The 26769-nt window shown below is 41.0% G+C and overlaps 4 non-coding genes across 4 annotated transcripts; 1 reads left to right on the forward strand and 3 right to left on the reverse strand.

Moving 5' to 3' along the window:
- The first annotated feature begins 13085 nt into the window (after window positions 1–13085).
- Window positions 13086–13167, forward strand: TRNAS-UGA (transfer RNA serine (anticodon UGA)). Its single transcript has one exon. It is a non-coding gene; the product is annotated as a tRNA-Ser (tRNA).
- Window positions 13168–15193: 2026 nt separating this feature from the next.
- On the reverse strand, window positions 15194–15265 carry TRNAD-GUC (transfer RNA aspartic acid (anticodon GUC)). Its single transcript has one exon. It is a non-coding gene; the product is annotated as a tRNA-Asp (tRNA).
- Window positions 15266–15867: 602 nt separating this feature from the next.
- TRNAS-AGA (transfer RNA serine (anticodon AGA)) lies at window positions 15868–15949 on the reverse strand. The gene has a single exon. It is a non-coding gene; the product is annotated as a tRNA-Ser (tRNA).
- Window positions 15950–23198: 7249 nt separating this feature from the next.
- TRNAS-AGA (transfer RNA serine (anticodon AGA)) lies at window positions 23199–23280 on the reverse strand. The gene has a single exon. It is a non-coding gene; the product is annotated as a tRNA-Ser (tRNA).
- Between the last annotated feature and the right edge of the window lie 3489 nt (window positions 23281–26769).

Here is a 26769-nt window from a genome sequence, read left to right on the forward strand (position 1 = left end):
TCTGAACCTTCCCAACAAGATCACATGAGAGGTATCGGCATCTGCCAAAATGACTTCATTACTTAGAGACGTCTGGTATCATGGACAAAAATCCTTCCGGCTTAAATGAGGCGGCACTGTCGCTACCAGGTTAAAATTAACCCCGCCCGTAGGGCCGTGTGTTCTGCGGCATGAGCTACAACGGCCGCTGTACAGTGGCAACGAGAGTATCCGTACATATCTCATCCAATACATCTTCTCCCAGCCCTATGACTTTCCGATCCGCTCACTACCAGAAAGCAAGACAGAATGAAACCCTCTTGCTAAACGGCATAACTAAAAGTGGTTTGCAGGAGCCTTGGGAACAAGAAGCATGAGGATCCTAAGTATTTTCAACAAAAATCTAGCCCACTGCAGGCTTTTGAAAAACTGAAGGTCCCGGTAACAACTTTAAGATGAGCATTTCTAAGGGCTAGGGCTTGTACCAAGTTCTGTGCTCTCTGAAAAAAAAAAAAAAATTAAAAATATATGCCTGTAATGGTCAAAGCTGAAACAATTTGAGCAACAATAAATAGAAGATTTAAACCAATCCCTACAGCTTCCCTGACGTGCAACAAATCTCAGTTTTTCAGGGAATCTCCTGAGCAGAATTCCAAATAACTCCACCCCTTCATTGTGGGCTCTGCATAGTGATTGCTCTACAGAATACAGTATGAAAAAGGGTGGGAAAGTAAGCAGTGAATGAATCCCAAAACCACTACACCAGCAGTGATAAGCCATGTTGATAGTATATAGTCTTGATATAATGTGATAAAAATGGCACTTTAGGCCAAGCATGGTGGTTTATGCCTGTAATCCCAGCACTTTGGGAGGCCGAGGCAGGTGGATCACTTGAGGCCAGGAATTCGAGACCAAGCTGGCCAACATGGCGAAACCCTGTCTCTAAGAAAAATGCAAAAATTAGGCCGGGTGCGGTGGATCACGCCTGTAATCCCAGCACTTTGGGAGGCCGAGGCGGGCGGATCACCTGAGGTCAGGAATTCGAGACCAGCCTCAACATGGAGTAACTTCGTCTCTACTAAACATACAAAATTAGCTGGGTGTGGTGGTGCATGCCTGTAATCCCAGCTACTCGGGAGGCTGAGGCAGGAGAATTGCTTGAACCTGGGAGGCAGAGGTTGCGGCGAGCTGAGATCACGCCATTGCACTCGGCAACAAGAGCAAAACTCCGTCTCAAAAAAAAAAAACAAAAAAACAAAAATTAGCCAGGCATGGTGGCAGATGCCTGTGGTACCAGCTACTCAGGAGGCCCAGGCAGGAGAATCGCTTGAACCCAGGAGGCGGAGGTTGCAGAGAGCCGAGATGGTGCCACTGTATTCCAGCCTGCATGACAGAGGGAAACCCTGTCTCAAAACAAACAAACAAAAAACTCCCACTTTACTTCTGAGGTCTTGCTCCTTTGAACCCCTAACTCCAATCTAATAATGAGAAAAATATCAGACAAATCCTAGTTGAAGGACATTCTACAAAATACCTGATCAATACTCTTCAAAAACTGTCAAGATCATCAAAATCAAGGAAAGTCTAAGAACTGCCACAGCCAATAGAGCTTAGGGAGTCATGATGACTAAAAATAACATGGAATTCTGAATAGGATCCTGGAACAGAGAAAGGAAATTAGGTAAAAATAAAGGAAATCTAGCATATTCATTTTAGTTAATAATAATGTATACATATTTGTTAATTATTTGTAACAAATGTACCATACCAATGTAAGATTTTAATAATAAGGGAAACTGAGTGTGAGGATATATGGGAACTCCTTTCTATCTTCCCAATTAAATGGAAACTATTGATCATGGGAATAAGAACAAAAATGTGAACAAATGAAGTTATTTCTTCAAAACGAATTCAGAACTCTGGCTTGCAATGTGCATCGGTACAATTATCTCCTCTTTTTGCTTAATGAGCCACATTATCAGACCTAGTGACACAGCTTGCACAGCATGCAACTGACCTGAGAGTATACAGACTTGGAAATAGGAAGGACAAATTTTTGTGCCATGCCCACTGCTGCCCTTAGTGCTGTGGACACAGAATTGAGCAGTACACTAAGCACTGGCCCTGCCTGTGGAGATTTCAGTTTGTAGTGATGGGATATTGGCTAAAAACTCTGAATAAACTAACACTCACACAGAGAAAGTTAGGGAAAACTGCAGGTGACTGGAAGCTAACAGCCTAGATAAGCTGAGAAGCTCAAATAAGCTGGATATTTGAGTTTAGGCAGGGATTGAAGATGGTATTTAGAAGACAGTGTTGGCCCAAACCTTTTCACCTACTATGAGATACAAGATAGGGGCATAGTCTGTGGACTGGTTGTCTGGGCGGCAATACCGTAGTGGAAGTAAAAGAAGGGCTGAGAAAAAGTTGAAGGATAGACTGAGACCATGGATTGGGCCAGGGCTTCAAGGTTGTTTGTTTTGGGATCACAAGTATCTGCTTTGAACTGTAAACATCAGGGAGTGGCAGAAGTGACTTTGGGGAACTTAGGAGATTCCCATTGTCCTTTTGCCCTCAGTATAACTGAACATTATTTTGTTCCCTGCCATGCTGAAGTTGGTTCCACACCAGGAGCTACTGGTACCAGTCTTTGGGAATTGGTCTTCATGTTTGCTCATAGTCATTTTATTTATTTCCCAAAAAACAAAATGCTGATGGAAAGTTCCTCTCCCTCAAATTCCCAATGTCAAAGTCAGTAGAGCCAAGATTTGTACAATATTTTTTTGCTCTGGACTCCAGATCATATTGAATAAAATCTAGGAAACCCCTTTCCCAGAAAGATGCCCCTAGATACACACATACACCATTTTGAAAACGATCTCAAGGTGTTCATGAAACACTTGAGGTCCATGAATCTCAGGCTAAGAATCCTCTGCATTTGATATTCCTCTGTATGTCATCTAGCATAATTTTTAACTAATAAAAAATGAATTCTATAAGCAGAAATTAAGCATCATACTACTGAAGTAAAATTGTCTTTTAATTGTACATGAACATTTCATTAATATTGGTCTTGTAACTTAGGTCACAGGTGCACCCATAACAAGCCAAAATACTAGTTAAACCAGTTCTCAGAGGGCTCTTGGGGTGTATATTCCTGACAGAGCAGTTTGGGGATACTTGATGCAGACATAAGTAGGTCAGACAGTGGAGAAGAACAGGTGCATATTTATCACCGGGTAATTGGACCTCCACTGAGATAATTTGTTACAGAGAATTGTATTGGTTTCTGTTTAGTGCGGATTCTATCCTGTTCACAAAAGGAAAGTATACACTTCAAAATTGCACTATATACATTTATTTATTAAGGACTAATTCTCAAACTTTGAACATCAGAGAGGCAGTCTCTTCCAGGTGCAACCCTCATGACTATAGCTGATTTTGGACACCATTCTCTCAAATTATTTCTTATATAATTATTATCATTATAGTAAATGTGCACAATACATTGTTTTATAACCCAAATGGATTGGCAAGTTTTTTGTTTTGTTTTGTTTTGTTTTTTCTATAAAAACACAAAGAAGCAGGGGACTGGGCATGTCAGGGCTGACTCACGGGCTGTGTAGGGCTCAGGGGGCCAGGAGACCTGGGTCTGGTGGGTGGGAGGGCGCCGTCCTGGGGCCGCAGCGGCCGAGAGTGGGAGATGGCGGCGCGATGGAGCAGCGAGAACGTGGTGGTAGTTTCGTGACTTCCAGGCAACTGCGATGTCTGTGGACTGTCTTGGGCAACATGCTGTGCTTTCCGGCCGCAGATTCTTATACATCGTCAATCTCGAAGCCGCCTTCGAAGGTCACCGAAAGATCTGTCGCCAGAGCAAATGGAACATTGGAACTGTGCAGTGGAAACCTCATGACAGCTTTGCACACTATTTTGCAGCTTCGGGGCGGGACCACTCTACAGACTATCTGAGTCTGTTCTTGTCAGGAAAGGCAGTCCGCAGAAGGAAAGCGTCTGAGCAAAGAAAGAAGAGCAACTTTGTGGGCTTGAGAAGGAACAGAAAGCCGCCCTTCCAAGCCATTTCCAAAACAGGGTCTGACTTTAACCGTGGATGTCCGAGGTTGCACTGATTTTCAGGACTATTCTGAAAGAGAAAGGGAGGGACAGTCTCCTGCCTTTCCACTCTCAACCTCTTTCCTGGGTGATAGAAGGAACTCTTTTAGTCGGTTTATACCTCAGGGCCCTTATTCCCCTCCTACCCTCAGTCCTTGATCGTCTAGTCCAGGGTTTTCTAACCTTGGCACTACTGGCATGTTAGACCAGGTCATTCTTTGTGGTGGGGGCTGTCCTGTGCATTGTACGAAGTTCAGTAGCATCCCTGGCCCCTACGTACTAGATCTCAGTGGTATACTCCCCATCTCTTGTTATGACAATCAAAAATGTCTCTAGACACTGTCAGATGTCCTCTGGGAAGCAAAATCACCTCTGATTGGGAACCACTGATTTAGGCTGATGCCTCAGTACTTGTACTCAGTGGATTAACACTGCATTTGTTCAGGCATGCTAAGGAACACAGTCTTTTTTTGTTTATTTGTTTTTTCACCATTAATCATTTTAAAGTGAACAATTCAATATCCTTCACGACATTCACAGTGTTGTGTAACCACCACCTTCATCTAGTTCCAAAACATTTCTATCCTTCCAGGGTAAAACCCCTTACTCATTAAGCAGTTTCTCCCCTTTCCTCCCTCCCTCACAACCCCTGGCAACCACCCCAGTCTGCGTGCTGTCTCAATGGATTGACCTATTCTGGATCTTTCATATAAATAAAATCATAAGAAAAACAAAGAAGCACAGCATTTTCCTGTTCCAAACTCTCTCTAAACTGAATTTAGGTTTCCTAGTGGCAACTGTCCAGTTGGTTTTCACTCCTAGTTCTATGACCTTGGGCAAGGAGCTTAATGTCTCTGTGTTTTAGTTTCCTCAACTGTAAAACTGGAATAAGAAGAACACTTACGGGTTATTCAGAGAATTCAGTGAGAACTTTGAACAGTGCCTGACACTTCGTAAGCACAACTGATTGCGGTTGTTATTGTTGCCCTTCCTTCCTTCCATCCTTCCATCCTTCCTTCCTTCCTTTCTCTCTTTCTCTTTCTTTCCTTTCCTTTTCTTTCTTTCCTCTATTTCTTTCCTTTCTTCCTTTCCTTTCCTTTCTTTCTCTCATTCTCTCTTTTTTGAGACAGAGTGTCACTCTGTTACCCAGGCTGGTACGATCTCAGCTCACTGCAACCTCTGCCTCCTGGATTCTAGGCCTTTCTCCTGCCTCAGCCTATGGAGTAGCTGGGATTACAGGCGCGCACCACCACTCCCGGATAATTTTGTATTTTTGGTAGAGATGGGGTTTCACCATGTTGGCCAGGCTGGTCTCAAACTCCTCACCTTAGGTGATTCACCCACCTCAGCCTCCTAAAGTGCTGGGATTACAGGCATGAGCCACTGCACCTGGCTGCCCTGCAATTTCTTGGTTCCTCAATTTTAGACCTCGTGCTGCATATCATCCAGGTCCCCTGACCCCATTCTGCATCTTGTTGTCTGCCCTGGCGCTGATCAGTATGGACATTTTCAATGGGCTTCTTTATCCTCTGACTCCTGCTTGAGTTTGGCCAAGAGAATACCTACAAGAGATCCAGGGGGAGAGTGAAGAGTGAAGCTGCTATATTTATTCTCTGGTTCTGTTGGCTGCAGTCTGAATCCCCCAGGAAATGTCCCAACATCTGCCAGGAAACCTCTCTACACAGCCCTCTCCAAAGAGCTGCAGGTCCCAGGCTCCATCTTATGCCCATCAAGCTCAAGGGTAGTGCGGATTAGTAGCTCCAGTAATCTATGCTGCCCATTTATTTGTAAATAATAATTTAAATAAATTATCCTCAACTTTTCTAGTTCAAGTAAACATTCTACTTCCTGCTCATGTCCTGATTGATACAGATATCTAAAGACTTCCCACACTGAAAGAAAAGATATAGCCTAAAACACAAATACACTTATCTACCCTCATCTTTCAATGTATTTGTATCATAGTATTGTGGCTAAATAATGTTAAGTGTTTTCCTTATTATGTCCATGGAAATATTGTTCACCGCAGGATCACTTGTATACTATAACTACATTCTCTTGTTTTTCCTGATTTGAATACTGCCTCTTTTGTTTGCCTCCTTTCTGTGTTTCTAATACTAATTTGTCCCCCAACTCTCTTCCAGTGCTGCAAAATACTTCTGAATTTGGTCATTTTTCAGTTCCTTTTTTTTTTTAAACTTGTCCAATCTGAACTGGTTAATCTGTAGGTCTGCTTTATAGCGATCATGCTGATGCTTCTCCATCTGCGGAAGAGCCAGCCCCTTTACCGCTCACCTGTATTGAATGGTTTTTTTGTTAAGTCACAAATCTCTTGGTTTACTCCCTATTTTTGGAGAAGATCCTCCAACAGCTTTCTGAGAAAAGAGAAATTTTTTGAGATTTTGAATTTGGCAATCTTAAGCCTGTTTGAGCTCAGATGCATTCCTAGCCACTCCCTTGGTCATCTCTGTAGTGCCAGTGGCTGGCCCCTGCCACTGCATTTCCACTGATGGCCGCTGACTTCTGCCTGAATTCAGCCAATAGAAGACAATGAAGGAATATTGAGAGGTAGAGAGAAGAAGAAAGTCAGGATATTTCTTGCTTTCCTTCCCTGTTACTTGCAGCATTTCTGGCAGCAGTTGTGTCTCCTCCATGGCTCCAGATCCTGCCAGACCTGCCTGCTCCAGAGGGAGATCCCACCTCTTGGGTTCAGATTTCTACCTCTCATCCCAGTTGGCTTCTTTGATCTTCCACCACCTCTGTAACCAGTTCCCTGCATGAAAGACACTGGAGTTTGAGTCCTCATGAGGTCTCTGTTTCCTGCTTATGACCTAAAAAATATGATGCATTTCTGAAAATATATTTATTCAAACTTCATAAATGATTTTAGTTTGGTCAGGTAGGGATTTCTAGTGTGAAAACAATTTTATCTTAGAATTCTGTGAGCATTACTCTGTTGTCTTCTTGTTATCAGTGTGGTGATGAATTTAAATGCCATTCTAAAATAGACACTCTGGATAATTCTTGTTTTTTGTCATGTTTTTGTTTTTGTTTGTTTGTTTTGGTTCATTGTGCTGGGCAGTAGGTGGATCCTTTGGATCCTTTTTAGGTTTAGAAAATTTAAACGGCCGGGGGTGCTGGCTTATGCCTGTAATCCCAGCATTTTGGGAGGCGGAGGTGGGCAGATCACCTGAGGTCAGGAGTTCGAGACCAGGCTGACCAACATGGAGAAACTCCATCTCTACTACAAATACAAAATTAGCTGGGCGTGGTGGTGCATGCCTGTAATCCCAGCTACTTGGGAGGATGAGGCACAAGAATCGCTTGAAACTGGGAGGTGGAGGTTGCAGTGAGCCATGATCGCACTATTGCACTTCAGCCTGGGCAACAAGAGCAAAACTCCATCTCAAAAAGAAAAAAAAAAGAGAGAGAAAAGAATATTTTATTGCATTCATTAATAGTTTTCCCTCTCTATTTTCTTTGTTGTCTTCCACGAAACTTTCAATCACATGTTGTCGAAACTTCTAGATTTGTCTTCTAATTTTCTTATCTTTTATTCTATTTTTCCATTTTTCTTTTTTGTCCCTTTTTATGGGAAATGTTCTCAACTTTGTCTTCTAACCCTTCTGTTAAAATTTTTTCTGTCATATTTGTTATTTTCTTTTATCTTTTGAGATAGGGTCTCACTTTGTCACCCAGGCTGGAGTGATCTCAGCTTACTGCAGCCTAAGCCTCCCAGTCTCAAGTAAGCCTCCTGCTTCAGCCCCTCAAGTAGCTGGGACTACAGGTGTGCGCCACCACACCTGGCTAATTTTTTTTGTATTTTTCATGAATATGGGGTTTTGCCATGTTGCCCAGGCTTATTTTCCTTTTTTTTTTTTTTTTAAATATTATTCCTTGGAGATATTTATTGAGGATTAAAAGGAAATATTTTTTAAAAATTAGAATGGTGGCCAAAGGGAAAAGCACATTTCTTCTGCTCCTTTAGATGTTGCCCTTTGATGTAACTGTAGTACATTCAAGTGGACCTGTCCACTAGGAAGACTCAGGAGAGAAGTCGGGCCTGGAGATAAAGATTCAGTTGTCATCTTTGTGGAGATTGCCAAGGAGGGGAATGATGGAAACATGAGAAAAAGGTTACTGACAGTCTTGAAAATAACTTAGCGGTCTCAGCTTCTGCCTGCAGCAACTTGGGGGTTCCTTTCTGGTCAGACACCTTCTGAAAATTTTTGTTTTTAATGAATTGAGATTTTTACACCTTCACCTTCAATTTGCATTTTAATACCTTCAGCATGGGCAGGGTGATCAGTATACCCTGTGGATTCAAACCATAGTGGCGCACTTCCACAACCATACTCTCAGAGCTTCCCTAACACATACATAATTTTCTTGGCTGAGATACTCCCGCCCCATGCCCATATTTGTTATTTTCAAGGGTTCTTGTTCCCCTTAATGCTCTTTAAAAAGTAATAGCATCTTAGTGAACTATGATAGCACCACTGCACTCCAGCCTGGGCCACAGAGTGAGACCCTGTCTTGAAACGATAATAATAATAATAGAATAGTATCTTATTATTCTCATATATACAGAATGCTTTCTTATTTCCCTGAGAATAATAATGATAGGTTTTTGTTTTGTGAGGTTTGTTTTTGTTTTTGCTTCTGTTACCTATTTATCTCTATTTCTACCAGGCTGTCTTTCGTTCATTTGTTTGCCTTGGTACCTGTGTTTTCTCCAATTTCTGGTGGCACATAGCAGTTCAGTCATATTTAGGAGGTAGACCCCAAAACCTAATTGGTACTATGGGTATGGTAAAACAAATAGGCCTCATTCTAGAACGATTGTGTATGATAGGCCATTTCAATCCAGACCCTTGATATGTCCATATCTATGGGTCAGTTTTCTTAATAATGGTCAATTTTCTTGGGGAGCAGAGTCTTTCAGTCTTCTGCATGTTTAGGGCTAGAGGTAGAGAAAGCTTAGCTGTCCATACTTTCTGAAACAGAAAGGGAGCTTCAAGTGTCCTATAGAGACTTTCATTCCATCTCCCAATTTTCAATATGCGCTTCACTCCCAATTTCAATTATACCTGGTATCCTTAAGTCAAGAGCATCTCTGGAGCTTTTTTTTCCCCAAAGTAAACCCTCTGTGAAGGAGGGGCAGTACAGACTAATGAGCCTAAGGTTACATGATTCTAACAACTCTTTTCTTGTTTGTTTGTTTTAGAGATGGAGTTTTGCTCTGTCGCCCAGGCTGGAGTGCAATGGCACGATCTCAGCTCACTGCAACCTCCACCTCCTGGGTTGAAGCAATTCTTGTGCCTCAGCCTCCCAAGTAGCCGGGATCACAGGCACGTGTCACCACGCCAGGCTAATTTTTGTATTTTTAGTAGAGACGGGGTTTCACCATGTTGGTCAGGCTGGTCTCAAACTCCTGACCTCGTGATCCACCTGCCTCGGCCTCCCAAAGGGCTGGGATTACAGGCGTGAGCCATCGTATCCGGCAGGTTCTTCCAACTCTTAAGCCTTTCCAAGAAACTGTGATATCAACTTTATTATTGTTGGCTTCCCACCTTGCAAACAGGTTTCAGCTTTATCCACTCTAATTCAATTACTATTTATCCAACTCCCTTCTGTCTCCTAAATTTTGTTGATAACTGTGGTATCCACCTAAATTCCTGTTTCCTCCTCCATAGTACAGTGTTGTCTGTGGGACTAAGCTACTCAGCCAAAGTCTGTACTTACCAAGACTCCTTACACCTCAGTGAGGCCATATGATTAGTTATAATCAATAAATCATGAATGCAAGTAGCATGTTTTTCTCCAGACCTTTAAGAAGTGTGCACTTTCCCAAGCTTTAGGGGATAATAGATTCGTAAGATGGAAGGGGCCTGGAACCTTGAATCACCACAAGGAAAAAAAAACAGGTTCCTCTTTCTTTGCTGACACAAAAATCTGCAATCGACTGTTACATGAGTAAGACATAAATCTCAGGCCGAGGCGGGCGGATCACCTGAGGTCGGGAGTTTGAGACCAGCCAAACCAACATGGAGAAACCCCGTCTCTACTAAAATTACAAAAAATTAGCCGGGCGTGGTGGTGCCTGCCTGTAATCCCAGCTACTCGGGAGGCTGAGGCGGGAGAATAGCTAGAACTCGGGAGGCAGAGGTTGCGGTGAGCCGAGATCACGCCATTGCACTCCAGCCTGGGCAACAAGAGCGAAACTCCATCTCAAAAAAAAAAAAAAAAAAACTCGTAAATTTCCCTTGCATCAAGCTACTTTAATTTGGGAAGCAAACAATGTTTTGTACTATCCGTTATTTGCTCTCATGCTCTCTTCATCACTGTAGGTTTACACATTTTTTGAATTGCTTTTATTGCCAACTTGTGGGCATCTTAAGAAAGCAAAAATAAAGCCCTGGGTTTCACTACCATTTTAACCAGAAGTCCCCTTGAACAATGTGACCACTTGAGCCAAATGTTTGACTACTGAGTAACATCAAAGTTCTTGTATCTAGGGACGACTTTTTCCCTGTTCCAGCAATAAAATGCTATTTCTGCCCTTCGTTTTTAAACCTAAATAATGATGTTTGCTTCACAGCATAGAAAAACAAAGAAAAAAAAAACCCTATGATCCTACAACCCAGACACAACTAGTAATGCATTGGTGTATTCTGCCACATCTCCCAAATATGTATAATGCAAAAATGTTACGTGAGGTTATACAGTATATGCATTTTTAAAATTCTCCTCTTTTCACTTAACATTATATCACATGCTTCTCGCCTGAACTATCACAATCTTTTCAAAAATACTGTTAGTTTATTTATTTATTTCTGCTATCCACTAGTAAGAGCTGCAAAATATCATTTTTATTGGTAGTATTTTTCCAGGTAGATATAACCTATATTACATAATCATCTTCCCTCCCATTGTTGGAAATGTTTGTTATTTTAATTATTTCATTATTATAACAAAATATCATAAGTGTCTTTGAACATAAATGATTTCTTTTAGTTTGGATTGTTTCGCTAAGTTGAGTTTTCTTCAAAATGAAGTGAGTTAGCCAGGTGCGGTGGCTAACGCCTGTAATCCCAGCACTTTGGGAGGCCGAGGCGGGCAGATCACGAGGCCAGGAGTTCAAGATCACCTGTCCAATGTGGTGAAACCCCGTCTCTACTAAAAATACAGGAAAAAAAAAATAGCTGGACATGGTGGCGCATACCTGTAATCCCAGCTACTCAAGAGGCTGAGACAGGAGAATCGCTAGAACCAGGGAGTTGGAGGTTGCAGTGAGCCGAGGTCCCGCCACTGCACTCCAAGCCTGGCAACAGAGCTAGACTCCATCTCAAGAGAAAAAAAAAAAAAGTGAGTCACCATTTGCACGAGCTTCCTGGTGGAATGGAGAAGTGCTAGGGCAGCAACAGAAAGGATCTTGTTCCAAGAACATGGGTAAGGGAGCTGATTAGTTTCCTAAGACTGCCCAAACAACCATAAACTGGGTAACTTAAAAAGACAGATTTATTCTCTCACAGCTCTAGAAGTCAGAAATCTAAAATCAAGATTTTGGCCGGGTTGGTTGTTTTCTAGGTGCTCTGAGGGACAATCTGAGACCTCTTTCCTTGCTCCTAATGATTGAAGAAAATCCTTGGCATTCTTGGTTTGTAATTGCATACTCCACTCTGTCTCCCTCTCAACATGGCTTTTGTCCTGGTGACTGTGTCTCTAAATTTCCCATTTCCTATAAGGACAATAGTCACTGGATTACTGGATTTAGAGCCTACCTGAATCCAGCGTGACCTCCTCTTAACTTGATTAAATCAGCGAAGACTGTTTTCAAATAGGTCACACTCACAAGTACCACAGGTTAGGATATCAACATATCTTTCTGAGCAACACAGTGCAATTCACTTCAGGAGCAACTGTCTTTTTGTCTGCCCTAAATGAAAACGAGTGTGGGAGAACTGTATCTGCAAGAGAATTTGAGGGTCTCAAATGTAAAGGAATTCTCCCATTTGTATCTGAAAGTCTGTCTGAATCTACTTGTTGGTACTTTGGTCAAGCACTTCAATTCCCAGAACTCAAAGCTGTAATCCCTGAGATTCCCCATTAAAGAATAAACAATAAAAGCCTGGTTCTGTAGTGTTTCCCTGAACCAACAGTCTTTAATCCTAGGGGGAAAAAAGGTATTAATATAGCTAGATTTAGTGTGGCATTCACAAGCTCTTTTGCATTAGGAGGGACAAAGAATGTTCTCAAGCTGGAAAATTTTGGAAAACATGTTATCTAAGGTTCTCCATATTCCCCTGGCTCCTGGGACTGCCTGCTTTCCTCCCTGGGGAAGGTGAAAAGGAGTTAGCTTTTCCTGAGAGGATGGAGACCTTCCCATCAACTTTTTCTTCAGAGAGTCCACGAAGGCTAGGTCCTCCCTGCCCCTTCTCATCCTGCACCCCTGCTCAAATTGGGTTTCAACGAATTCTTTAAGCCAGAGAAAGGACAAAGCAGTTCAAAGCTGTTGAAGATACTTCTGGCTTAGTATTCAATACTGAAAGCAAAAGCAAATGACTCCAAGGTCATAATTCCTTCAAATTTCTTCTAGCAGGTTTCCTGTGCCATTGTCATTTGAGGGTGTGAAGCTACTAGGATCAGACCCTCAGCTCCAAACTCCCTTTCTGCTAGTATCTCACAAATACCTGTGAACAGGTGCCTCAACCATGACTAGCAAGTGGGGTTCTAGGGGGAGAGAAAATCCAAATCTCTTGTCTTAGAATGCTCCTTTGAACTCCACATTTCTCAACTGAATTCCAATTCACTATGGATGACTTATTTCATCTAAAAGCTGGAAGCTCTTAATGCACCTAGAAAATTATTTGTTACTAGACTTAGTAACCAGGCACCAAAACATCTTTTACCGTAGTATCTACTTACTATACTACCCAAGAATGGCACACTACTCACATCTTCAAAAGCTGTAACCAAGAACCCCATACGGCTGTGTAGTCGTGGCCGAGTGGTTAAGGCGATGGACTTGAAATCCATTGGGGTTTCCCCGCGCAGGTTCGAATCCTGCCGGCTACGGTTTTAGCCTGACTTCTCCCAAATAGTTTCTTTCTAATTGCACCCCAAAGGCAACTGAGTCTCCTGGATTACAGTTGTGTCATCTCCTTTGGTAACCCTGCCTTGTGCTCTGCGTTCTATCTGTCATCATTGTAGGTAACCTTGCCTTATAGTTTGCCTCTTTGAGTCCATTAACCTCCTCCTCCAACACCAGAGACAACTGTGTCTCCAGTAAGAGAGAATCTATTGTGGTGTAAACACCACCTAACGTTAATCCACCTAACGTTAATCCTAATTTGAGGAAGGCAATTCTCTTTTCCTCACCGACAAACTCTGAGAATTGAAGTCAGACTCCATGGAGTTTTCTCTGTAGATAAGTCTAAGTTGCTTGTCTGGGGTGTGAAGATTTTGCCTATTGTGTATTCAGTGTTTTGTTACCCCAAGTTTAGGGACTGTCTGTCATTCAACAGCAATAAGGCATTACCTGTTTTGCAGCAATAATAACAACAACTGTGATTCTAACTTCAATATAAATGGTTGGTTTGTAGACAGTACCACACACATTGTATCTTCTCGGCCTGAAAATTCGAGAGCCCAAGAATGGGAAAGGTTTATTAAACCACAGGAAGTGGATGTTAAAGCTAACCTCTGACTGCCAAGCCCTTATTATTTTTATTCTATTGATTTTGTTAAATGCCTTCATCTTACAGTTTAGAAAAATTCCAGGTGAAGTTCTCTGGCCCCAGTCTATTCTTCCTATCTTCTCCAGCACATTCAAAGACCAAGAACACTTATCTGGGCTTTACAGTACATTCAGGAAACAAGGTGTAACTTCAGACACTCAGTACTTTGGTTCTCATACAGAAGAAAGTTGGGAAGAAAAGGTCTAGGGAGGAGAAGAAAAGATACGGAAAAACAAGAAAACGGAAGAGAGGAGAAAGGCCAGGAGATGGAAGGAATGGAACAAAAGAGAAGCTAGCAGGGTGCCAAATACAGGAATGTTCTCACCCCTCTTGGCCACTTTTATTCTGAGTTTCCTCTGTCTTAGCAACCCCTAAATGCCCTTGCTCTTGTTCTGACAAGTAACTTTCCACTTTCTCCACTCTTTGAAATCAGCCCCTGATGTCAAGGCGCTTCTTAAAGTCCAACACTTTCACAGAGACATTTGGATTATTTCCAGTTTGGCCATTACAACTAGTGCTGCCATGAATATACTTGTACATGTATTTCAGTGAATATAAATAAATATTTTTGTTGGAGAGATATACTTACGAGTGGAATTGCAGAGTCACAGTACATGTATACATTCAAGCTTTAATATATAATGCTAAGTCATTCTCGCAAGTGGTTGAGCCAATTTACACCCCCTGAGCAAGTATCACATTGTCCTGATTGCTATGGCTTTTTAAGTCCCCCCCCCACCCCCACCTTTCAGGAAGCTCGATTTTTATTTTAAATCGGACATACATTCACTAACACATTGCCTGAAGCTTCAGATATTGTTGAAAGTAGCAATGTTGACATTCCTCATGTGTTCCTGAAACGTGGGAATCTCCTCAAAAGTCTGTGGCCGCTTCGTCATCTTCCCTCATACGTTTGATTGACATCTTGTGGATTCTATAATTTGGAGTTGCCCAGGTCAGCTAGTGCAGCTGGAGCATACACAATCCCCCAGCTGGACCATGTCAATATCTTCGTTCCAGGATTTCATGTCTAGAAGGATGGAGGATTTGAACATTTACATGAGCTTTTTGACCATGCAAATAAGAGGCAGATGCTAGACAACTGTATTCTCGATAACTTTTAATAAGTACATTTTGTGTCATTTAAACCTAGATTCTCCTTAGGGCCTTAAACTAACTGTGACTTTGAGTTTTCAGAATTGCCTGGAATGTTTCTGTGATCAGAGCAGCTGGTTTTAGGAGTGAGGAAAGTCGAGAGGGTCCAATGACAGTTAAGAAGGAATGGCAAGTGGGTCCCACCGCAGCTCTGCCCTCAGAGCCAGGTAGGGGCCATCAGTGGGCAAAAGATGCAAAAAGCTGCTTTTCTCCCCGTCGGGGAATCGAACCCCGGTCTCCCGCGTGACAGGCGGGGATACTCACCACTATACTAACGAGGAAGACCTGAGACTATCTTTTTTGACTACCTCTCATAAACTGAAGTACTCTCGTCCACTGTTTTAAGTCTAAGTTTGTATTGTACTAAATTGATTATACTTGGCGAATTTACACTTTAATATGCCGCCTCAGTCGAAACGACGGGGTCTGTCAGGACAGCCTGCTTTTTTGATTGTGATGGTGTCGATATCTCTGACAGTGTTTCTAGTCATTTGCAACCAGCGAGACCGGGTGACAAAAGCAGTTGAACCACTGATTCCACAGAAACTGATAACTGACCACAGACTTGGACCTCAGACTAGGACTAAATTTCCATGAAGAGGAAAGCACTATCAACACTTGTAACAAGTATAGGCTTCAAGAGGATTTGGAAGGCAGGGAAACGCAAGGCGTCCCAGAAAACCGTGCAAAGGTTCCGCTAAAGGGAAAATGATTAGGTATCTACTAATTAAGGCACCCATAATCTTAATGAAAATAGTAAGTAGTCAATAACTTCCACCCTCCATTATTGTGTGGGGGTTTCAGGATCGGGGAAGTACCAAACTCAATTCGCAATACCTGAGTTGGTTTAAATTTCCTTCTTCTAAACCTTCTCTTGTTAGCTCGTAGTCGGCAGGATTCGAACCTGTGCGGGGAGACCCCAGTGGATTTCTAGTCCGTCGCCTTAACCACTCGGCCACGACTACACGGCCTCACCACGTTTTTTTTTCACGTTACAGACATGAAAAAATGCAAATCAGGATAACTACCGTATTGGTACAAGAAAATTGGCTTTGTGAGTTGAATGTAAACTTTCAGATACAACGAGAGTTTGGTTTAAAAAAAAAAAAAGCCAACTTCCTGTGCCACCTGGACAAGAGCACTGGAATGAGAGTCCTCCCGCGTGAGGATGAGCAGCATCAGCGTTCCAAGCAAACAATACAAACTTCACGTTAGTAAACGGTGAGCGAGCTCCCGTCGGCGCCCGAAAGTAGGCTGTGATCTGAGCTCTGGCAGTGGAGTCTCTGCAGATGGAACTAAACTTTGCTAATTACGAAGTGGAGTGAGACTCTAACTTATGGCCCCCACTCATCCATTGCCTTTGAACATCCCGTCTTTCGATAGTCCTGGACACTCGTAGGTAATTGAAGACAGAGTGGAAGATTGCATAACTTGTGTGAAATCAGCACTTTGATCGAAGTGGAAACTGGGCGAAAACAGCTGGTGATTTACATGATTTAAATGGTTACAATGCAAAGATGTCCACTGTGGCATTGTTTGTATATAGCATATAAATATGCTAACCAGTAAGGGAACGGTGTGATGCATTCCTGTCATAGGGTACCATGCAGCTGTTAAAGAATTAGATTCTTATCGTTTTATTTGGAAAATATGTGTAAACTTTAATACACAAAATAGCGAACATAAATAGTTCTATTTATATCGAATGAACCCCCAAATTAAAGTCCATTAAAAACATCCGAAGGGACACTCACCAATCTAATAAAACAGCAAAATGGAATGTGAGAGATTAAAATATCAATTTCGATTACGTTTGTATTCTTTACATTTGTCATAAAAATAATCTGCATTATTTATGTAATTGGAAAATTAAAAATAGAAAAACAGGTACTGCAATATTTATGTAACTGGAAAATTAAAAGTGGAAAAACAGGCTAAAATATGCCATTGCATATTTATGCATTTAAAACCTGGTTGTGTAAAAACAAAAAAGTTAATACTAATTTATCCGAGGTGTTGAATCACAGCTCCTCATCGTTTTCTTCTTTTAGCTCTTCTCTCTTTCAAATTTTCAAGCAAAGTATAAGTACTTATTTGTATTTCTACTTAAAGTGTTCCCACACTTCCTTAAGACTACAAGATGATTGTAGTACCTTGTTATCTGTTTGAAGAAATACGGAGTGGTGTGGCATGGATATTGAACCAGTAAAAAAAAAATGATACCATCTAACTATTCTAAATTTCACATTTTAGAAAACGCCTTCATATTCAGGACCTCATGTAACTCTCATAACAGTTCCATGAGGTGCTGCCACCCACTTTTACAATAAGAAAAATGTTCAGATAAGAGAAGTTTGTAATTCACAGGGCTACTGAGTATTGAAATCAAAGTATCTTACTCTGTATCTATTACTCTTTCCTTATAGAGATGGAAAATGGCACCTTTAAGAACAGAAAGGCACAGTCCCCTCAGCATTCAAAGGATAAATCCCACTTGGTCACAGCATATCATCCTTTTTAAAAATTGCTGATTCAATTTGCTAACACTTGTTAAGAATATTTACACCTATTTCCATGAGGAACATTGGTTTGCAAATTTTTTTTCCCCTCCAACTGTGATCTGGTGTTTGGTTTGTTTGCTTTGTTTTTGCTGAGGTAGGGCTATTTCATTTTTTATTTTTTACAGTAGCTTATTTTATTGAGGTAAAATATATATGTTTAATTTACCATTTTTACCATTTTTAAGTGTACAGTTCAGTGGAAACAGATACAGTTATATTCTTTGTTTCCCTTCATCCCCCCCAAGTTTTGATGTCAACTAATATTCAATTCATAAACTGAGTAGGAAAGTGTTCTCTACTTTTCCAGTTTCTGGAAAAGTTTACGTAGACATGATATTATTTCCTCTTTAAAGGTTTGGTAGAATCTACCAATGAAGCCATCTAGGCCTGGAGTTTTCTTTTTGAGAGGTTTTAAATTATAAATTTTATAATTATAAATTATATTTTTAATAGTTATATTACGATTCAGATTATTTCTTGAGTGGGCTTTAGTAGTTTCTATCTTTTGAGAAATTGATATATTTCATCTAATTTGTCAATTTAATTGGCATATTATCCAAAATATTCTTTTATTTTTTGTATAATCTGGGTAAATGTTCCCTCTTTCTTTCCTGCTGCATTTATTTTCTGACCAGTCTGACTGGAGATTTATTGATACTATTCATCTTTTCAAAGCACTGGTTTTTGGATTTCATTGATCTTCTCTATTGTTTTTCTATTTCATTCCCTTTTGCTCTTTAATATTTGTTCTCTTCCATTTACTTTTAATTTAATTACATTTACTTTTAATTTGAATTTAATTTACTCTTATTTTTCTAGTTTCTTAAGGTGAAACTATAGATGATTGATAGACAATTATTTTTTTTTAATAGGGTCTGGCTCCGTCCCCCAGGCTGGGGGACAGCTGGGGTGTAGTGGCATAATCTCTGCTTGCTGCAACCTCCACTTCCCCAGCTCAAGCATTCTTCCCACCTCAGCCTGCTGAGTAGCTGGGGACTACAGGCACCCGCCAGCCCCTAGCCCGGCTTCTCCCTCCTTCCCTCCCTCTCTCCCTCCCTTCCTCCCTCCCTTCCTTCCTTCCTTCCTCTCTCTCTTTCTCTTTCCTCTCTCTTTCTCCCTCCCTCCCTCCCTCCCTTCCTTCCTTCCTCTCTTTCTCTCTCTCTCCTCTCTCTTCTTTCCTTCCTTCCTTCTCCTTCCTTCCTTCCTTCCTCTCTCATTCTCTCTCTCTCTCCTCTCTCTTCTTTCCTTCCTTCCTTCTCCTTCCTTCCTTCCTTCTCCTTCCTTCCTTCCTTCCTTCCTTCCTTCCTTCCTTCCTTCCTTCCTTCCTTCCTTCCTTCCTTCCTCCCTCCCTTCCTTCCTTCCTCCCTCCCTCCCTCCCTCCCTCCCTCCCTCCCTTCCTTCCTTCCTTCCTTTCCTGTTCTTCTGGTAGAGACCGGTCTCGCCATGTTGCCCAGGCTGGTCTCAAATCCCTGGGCTCAAGCAATCCTCTTGCCTCAGTCTCCCAAAGTGCTGGGATTACAGGCATGAGCCCTAGTACCTGGCCACTTTTTTCTTCTATAATATAAGCTTTTTTTCTATGAAAAGCTTTAGCTGTATTTTTTTATATTTTGTTTTCATTTTTATTTAGTTCAAAATAATTTAAATTTCCCTTGTGATATATTATTTGGTTTTAGGCTATTTTGTTTAATTTCTGTTAATTGATTTCTGGTTTAATTCTGTTGTGGTCAGAAAATATACTTTCTGTAATTTGAGTCCTTTTGAGCTTACAGTGACTTATTTTTTAGCCCAAAATAAGGTCTGTCTTGGTAAGTATTCTATAAGCACTTGACAAGAAAATTTTCTGTTATTGCTAAGAAGAGCGTTCTATACATGTTAATGAGGTCAAATTTGTGGTAATGTGGTTCAAATCTTCTGTATTCGTACTGAATTTTCAGACTATTTGTTCTATCAATTACTGAGAAAGAAGTGTTAACATTTCCAACTATCAGCCTGGCACAGTGGCTCACACCTGTAATCCCAGCACTTTGGGAGGCCGAGGTGGGTGGATCACCTGAGGTCAGGAATTTGAGAACAGCCTGACCACCATAACGAAACCCCGTCTCTACTAAAAATACAAAAATTAGCTGGGCATGGTGGTGGGCACCTGTAATCCCAGCTACTTGGGAGACTGAGGCAGGAGAATCACTTGAACCTGGGAGGCAGAGGTTGCAGTGAGCCGAGATCGCACCACTGCACTCCAGATCGCACCACTGCACTCCAGCCTAGGCAACAGAGCAAGACTCTGTCTCAAAAATAATAATAATAATAATAATATAATTTCCAACTATAATTGAGTAATTTTTCTATGTCTCCTTGCAGTTTAGCAGGTTTCGCTACACATATTTTGAAGCACTATTTGTAGGTGCATACATGTAGGGTTATTGTGGCTTCTTGGTGTATTGACCTCTTTATCATTTTGAAATGTTCCTCTTAATCTGATTATAGGCAGTAAATAGGGCAATTTCTTTCTCATTTGTTCCCTTTTCCCAGGTATCAAAATTAGTCACTGCCTATTGTCTGTCTGAAAAAAGTTGTTACATATACTTTGTACAGTTTTCCAGTTGTTTAAGGTGATAGGGTAAGTCTGGTTTCTATTACTTTACCATGGGGAAGAAACAGGAGTCCTTTTGGCACTGGTCTGAAAAATGACCAATTTGATTTTAAATCCTGGTGGGATATCATCCTTTCCTTTGAGTTGTGTTTACTGATCCTTGTCCTCCATGATCCTTTTCTTGACTATACACTTTATTGCAGCTAATTTTATTCATAATTAACACTGTGAGAGTCAACAATTGCAACAGGCCCATGAAAAATTGGTTATTAGATACATGAATATCTTCTTTTATAAAATGTTTGTTCAAGCTTTTGATCATTTAGTTGAGTCATTGATATGTAGCAGTCAGGATTCAATAAAAGAAGCAGAACCACTGGGATGCACTTCAAGCTTCAGCATTATAAAGACTGTGGGGCAGATTATCAAGAAAGGAAGAAGGAGGTAAAGTGAGGAATAATAGAACAAGCTGGAACCCACAAGCATGAACTGGGAGCCCCACAGGATGAACTGAAATCCGTGTCAGCTCTTGTTGCCTCTCCTTGGTGTTGTAGTATTCTATAGAAGACAGGGTCCTTTGCTTGAAGCTAAACACAAACATTCGGTTCAGAAATTACAGAGGTTGAAGGAGAACCCACAGGAAGGTGGGGTAGTTAGTTGCAGGCACAAATACTGCCATGTGACAAGATAAGTCAGCAGGTGAGTTAGCATGAGCTACAAAATGACTGCTACTTAGCTTTCTTTCTCAAATCTTCTGCAAGAATATCTCTTGGGGACCATCCTAACCAGAGACACACAGAAAAAGAAATTCTGGGGAATGTAGTTCAGCCTGGCCAAGGTGATACCATAGCAGTGAAGATAATGTTTGGTATCCATTAAAAATAAAATTTAAATTTAAAAAGTGTTAATATTTATAAATAATTAATAACTCTTAATTGTATTTGCAATAAGTCATGATATACATGTTGTATAAGTCCTCCAACTTTACTATCTTCTTTAATATTTTCTTTTTATTTTCTCTATTTTTTCCTCTCTTTGAATCTGTAAACTAGAGTTTTTCTTGTTTTCTAAAGTTGCTTTACCTTTTAAATATATTTTTGAAACTGCTAAACTTTAAAAAATACAGGCTCAGAACTTGATTGGGATTCATTGAACCTATTGATTAATTTGGAAATAGTTTTCATCTTGATGAAATTGAGTCTAACAAGACATAAATATGTTATTTTTCCTCAACTTCCTCCATTTAATTTCCACCAGCAACGTTTTATAGTTTTAAGTGTAGATTTCTTGCATATCTTTTGCTAGATTTATTTTTATTTAATTAAATTAATTAATTAATTAATTAATTTATTATTATTATTTTGAGACAGAGTCTCGCCCTGTCGCCCAGGCTGGAGTGCAATGGCATGATCTCCACTTACTGCAACCTCTGCCTCCCGGGTTCAAGTGATTCTCCTGCCTCAGCCTTCTGAGTAGCTGGGATTATAGGATCATGCCACCACGCCCGGTTAATTTTTGTATTTTTAGTAGAGACGGGATTTCACCATATTAGTCAGGCTCGTCTTGAACTCCTGACCTCGTGATCCACCCCCCTCGGCCTCCCGAAGTGCTGGGATTACAGGCGTGAGCCACTAAGCCTGGCAGTTAGATTTATTTTCAGACTCTAAAATGTTTGCTGCTATTGGGAATGGAGTATTTTAATTTTAATTTCCACTTATGCATATACACATTTTGGATATGGTCAGTAAATAAAAGAAGAAACAGAGACAAATGATGTTCAATTATAGCTGAAAGTGAGCATCTACATATTATTTCAAATGTGAGGTAGAGTGACTGAAGAAATAATTGTGCATAACTCTGCTGCACAATAATATCAATATCAATCCTTTTACATTTTAAACACTAACATTTAAATAACATAATGGTAATAATTAAAAATTAAATTAAAATGTTGATTAACATTCCAGATTTATTTTATATGCAAGAAGGGTATTCCTCCATTACAGACTTCAACGGTGGCTTCACCGAAAAGCCACCAGAGTTCAATGCACTTCTTCAATTTCTTCTTCCTTTAACTTACACTTTTCAAAATAACCAAATATAATGCAAAATAAGTAAGCTACATAAATCACGTAATGAGCAATACCAAAGGTAAATTGACAGTGGAGAGACTTAATAGACATCATCTGAATTCATCACAGTTGTGAGTATCAGTACTAATTAACATCATGTGCCTCTGGATTTGAAGAACGGTAAAGGACTTCGCTTCACTTCTGTGGTATTCCTGCCAGAATAACCTGAATATAACTCAGAGGAAATATCAGACAAATTCAAATTGAGGGGGCTGACCTACCTTTTTTTTTTTTTTTTTTGAGACAGAGTCTCAATGTTGTCTCTACGTTGTCTCTATGACAGAGTCTCTATGTTGTCCAGGCTGGAGTGCAGTGGTGCGACCTTGGCTCACTGTAACCTCCACCTCCCGGGTTCAAGCGATTCTCCTGCCTTCGTCTCCCTAGTAGCTGGGATTACAGGCGCGCGCCACCATGCCTGGCTAAGTTTTGTATTTTTAGTGGAGACGGGGTTTCGCCATGTTGGCCAGGCTGGCCTTGAACTGACCTCAAGCGATCCGCCCGCCTCGACCTCCCAAAGTGCTGGGATTACAGGCGTAAGCCACCGCGCCCAGCCCTAGTTTTCCAAATGAGGCATATTTGTGAACACAAAGATGAGAGATACCTTATATTTGTTTTCTTCACTGGCGCAATTCCATGAGGAAAATTCGAGGCACGGGGTTCGAAGACAGGAAGTGAGGCAGCATCGCCAAGACCTGCGTTTTGCTCATAGAAAATATTGCTTACTTTTAGACAAATAAGAATTAATGTCGGGATCCCTGGCACGATGGGAACCCAGTGGCGGTAGAGGTTTGAATGAGCGAGGCATCAGGACAGTCAAGAAGTTTGCACCCTTGTGGTAGGAAATGGGTGGTAAGGATTTCCTTGTTAGGTAATTTCACACTGTCAAACCGATGGGTTGATTAAGTTTGTTCACTTGGAGCAAAAAACATTCCGTAGTCGGCAGGATTCGAACCTGCGCGGGGAGACCCCAATGGATTTCTAGTCCATCGCCTTAACCACTCGGCCACGACTACAGCTGTATAATGGCTGACTTGGATATATTGGTGAAATCACGTGTCAGGTGATGGGTGCAAACGTTTGTCTTTGGTGAGTTTTTTGGAAATGCTAAGGTGAAATGAGAATTCTAGGAAAGGAAGTCAGAACATCTTTGGTAATTGAGAGCACTGCAATTAGAGAGAGTCCTCATCGCATAAGCATTAACGTTTCCAGCAAATATCCAGTCAGTCGAATAACATCTGGCGAGCGCCTGCCTGCCCCAGGACCGGCCAGGTTTCTGTACTCGCCATAGCTGGTACCAAACCTAGCTGGTACCAAACCTAGCCGGTACCGACGGGGAGTCATGGCCAACTCTCCCCTAATCCGGGATGTTCGGACTTCCCGGAGCCCAAAGCTCCTCGGTGAATTACAGTGTTCGTAGGGGAATTCCAGGCACGGAATCGCTTCCGCTGATTTGTGTCTTAGGTGGAGGGAGCGAAAAATTATGTAGAAAAGTCTCCTCTGTGTCACTTCGTTGTGACATTGTTAAGTCTTTTAGGCTCAGAATCTGGTTTGAGTTTTGGCCGACAAAGGGGCTTCCCCCGTTGCTCTAAATTTAGTCAATTCAGCAGATTTTCTTTTTCTCCCTTGTACATTTTGACCTTAATATCTCAATAACAGTGTTTTCCTAAGACCTGAGAGTGATTTTGTCTACCCCGCTTAGAGAGTCTTAATCTAATTTTCTAAAGAAGAAACAGAGGTAGAGGAAGAGGAGAAAAGGGAGAGTGGGCAGAGGAGGGAAGAGAACGATGACAGAGGGGTCAATTGTGACATCTGAACGGAGGAGAGGAGAGGGGTGAAGAGAAGAGTGAAGGCAGGGTAAGGGGGAGTGAAGAAATATTGCTTTGCTATGGAAATATTAATAAAATCAACTATAAGAAATCCCATGGTTCAACGAAAGGGAGTCTGCTCTGAGGGGAGTATTAAGCTGAGTTTGGAGTAAGAGAACCAGATTCCATATTTAACTGAGGAGTCTGTTATTTAAACTTCCTTGTTAAAATGAGTATCAGTCACATAAACCTTTAAAAATCGTGTCAAGTTATGAAATGACTAAATACAAATTTAAAGGAAAATATAAGTTGTGATAGAAGGTGTTTCCACAGTCATATCATGTCCCTCTTATTTGGTCTACACATTTTAACAGGCATATAACATTTTAATTAGATTCCTTCAGAACTCTAGTTTGAAGGGAGTTAAGTACTAAAGAAATAACAGACTTTTCATGCTTAAATCAGCACAAAAGGAAACTTGCTGTGATTAATATTAATATGAACTGAATTTATTGAATCAATTCTTGTTTTGCTTAGAATAAAATGAACAGAGACCTGTGATGGCTTCAATCTTTTTTTTTCTCCTCATTCGTATGTGTGGACCAAAGCATGGCAGAATAGATTCATGTAAAACAAATGAATCAGGGTTCACTTGTAGGAAACAAAACTATTCTAGACATATTAGTTCCAAACTGAAAACAGTCCAAAGTCCATCAACAATAGAAAAGATAAATAGTTGTTTTCCATACAAAGGAACAGTAGAGCAATAAGAATAAAGAATTTAATTACACACAAATTGGAAGGATCTCACAAACATAATATTGAAATGATGCCATACACAAAAGCATACATGCTTTTGTTTATATATACTGTAGCTCAAAACAAGCTAAACAAATCTGTGGTGTTAGAAATCAGGAAGGTGACTGTTGAAGGTGGTTACACTGAGAAAGGCCATGAAGAGACTTGTTGGAGATCGTGGGAATGGTTCTATTTTTCAGTCTGAGTTCTGGGTTCATAGGTGTGTTCACTTTGTGAAAATTTCTTGAGCTGTATAGTTATGGTTTATATACTTTTCTGCATCAACATTGTGTTATAGGTCAATTAAAAATTTACTTAGGCAAGGTGTGGTGGCTTACATATGTAATCCCAGCACTTTGGGAGGCCAAGGTGGGAGGATCACTTGAGGCCAGGCATCCAAGACCAACCTGGGCAACAGCCAACTCTTCCTTCTTCTAAGGGAAATTCTGACATGCAGCGTATTATGGAAATGCTTCAACAGATATTACAGATACATTCTTCTAATTCACCTTTGTGAGCTTTCCCTGTTTCTTTTCCTTCTGCCCCTTTAGAAGGGGATTTTCCAGAGCCTCCAACCCCCCAGCTTCCTTACCTTTGTCTGGCAAAGTTTTCTCAGTGCCTTTCCTGCCACTGGGGGAGGGAAAAAAAAAAAGATAAGAAAATTTGAGGAGCTGGATCTGTTTCCAATTATTCGTGCTTCTTTTGCTCCTAATGCTCAGTTTCCAAATGGTGGCAATAATGTCCAATTTAATGCCTTACAATTTAAATTTTTGAAAGAAATAAAAGCTGCCTTTTCTAACTATGGACCTCAATCTCCTTTTATCCTTGGTCTTCTTGATGCATTTTCATCAAAAAATTTGATGATTCCTATAGACTGGGAGACTTTGGGGAAGGCTGTTCTTGATCGTTCTCAGTGGTTACAATTGCACAGCTGGTGGATGGACAAGGCGCATGTACAGGCTAGAAAAAATGCTACGTGTGATCCCCCAGGACCCACTGAGGAACAACTCACAGGCACGGGCCAATATGCTACTCTTAATGCTCAGGCTGGCCTAGATGATGTCGCCCTTACTCAAATCAAGACTTTGTTTTTAAGGGCCTGAAATAAGGTAAAAATAGCAGGAAAATCTTCCCTCTCCTTTGTGAAGATTTTACAGGGCACAAATAAACCATATCCAAATTTTGTAGCCCATCTTCAAGATGCTGTCTTAAAAACTGTGGGTGTTGGCCCTACTTCAAAAATTTTGTTACAAACATTGTCTTTTAAAAATGCTAATGCTGACTGTCAAAAGTTGTTGAGACCATTAAAGGCCAGTGGGGCGAATTTAGATAAATATATTAGAGCTTGTGCTGGTGTTGGAGGGGCTATTTATAATGCTCAATTATTTGCTGGAGCCCTATCTACAGCCTTAAAAAAAAATAACAAACAAGGTGTTTGCTTTCAATGTGGTAAACCTAGACATTTCAAGAAAGAATGTCGTAAAAAATTGAACACTTTTATCCCTCAAGGCAGAAAGCTGCCTTCAGAGGTGTGCAAACGTTGTGGCAAAGGTCGACATTGGACAAATGAATGCCGTTCCAAAACTGATAAAAGTGGAGATTTACTGTCTCCTCTCCCGGGAAACGGGAGCCGGGCCCCACAGTCTTGGGGCCCCAACAATTACAATGCAAGCCTACTACAATACCCACTGAGCAATGGCCTACAACATCAAGGAATAAATTCGAGTCCTCCTTAAGGATCCCACACCTTACCCCAGTTTCCCAGCTTTATGCGACAACTAAGCAGAGTGCCTCTACTGACTTAACTATTATTCAGCCTTATACCTTGTCTCCTAATAGAGGAGTATATAAATTAGCTATTGGAGTGTGTGGCCCTTTGCCAAAAGGACATGTAGGACT

The sequence above is a fragment of the Macaca mulatta genome, chromosome 4 (assembly GCF_049350105.2).
Source record: "Macaca mulatta isolate MMU2019108-1 chromosome 4, T2T-MMU8v2.0, whole genome shotgun sequence".
In the NCBI taxonomy this organism is placed as follows: domain Eukaryota; kingdom Metazoa; phylum Chordata; class Mammalia; order Primates; family Cercopithecidae; genus Macaca; species Macaca mulatta.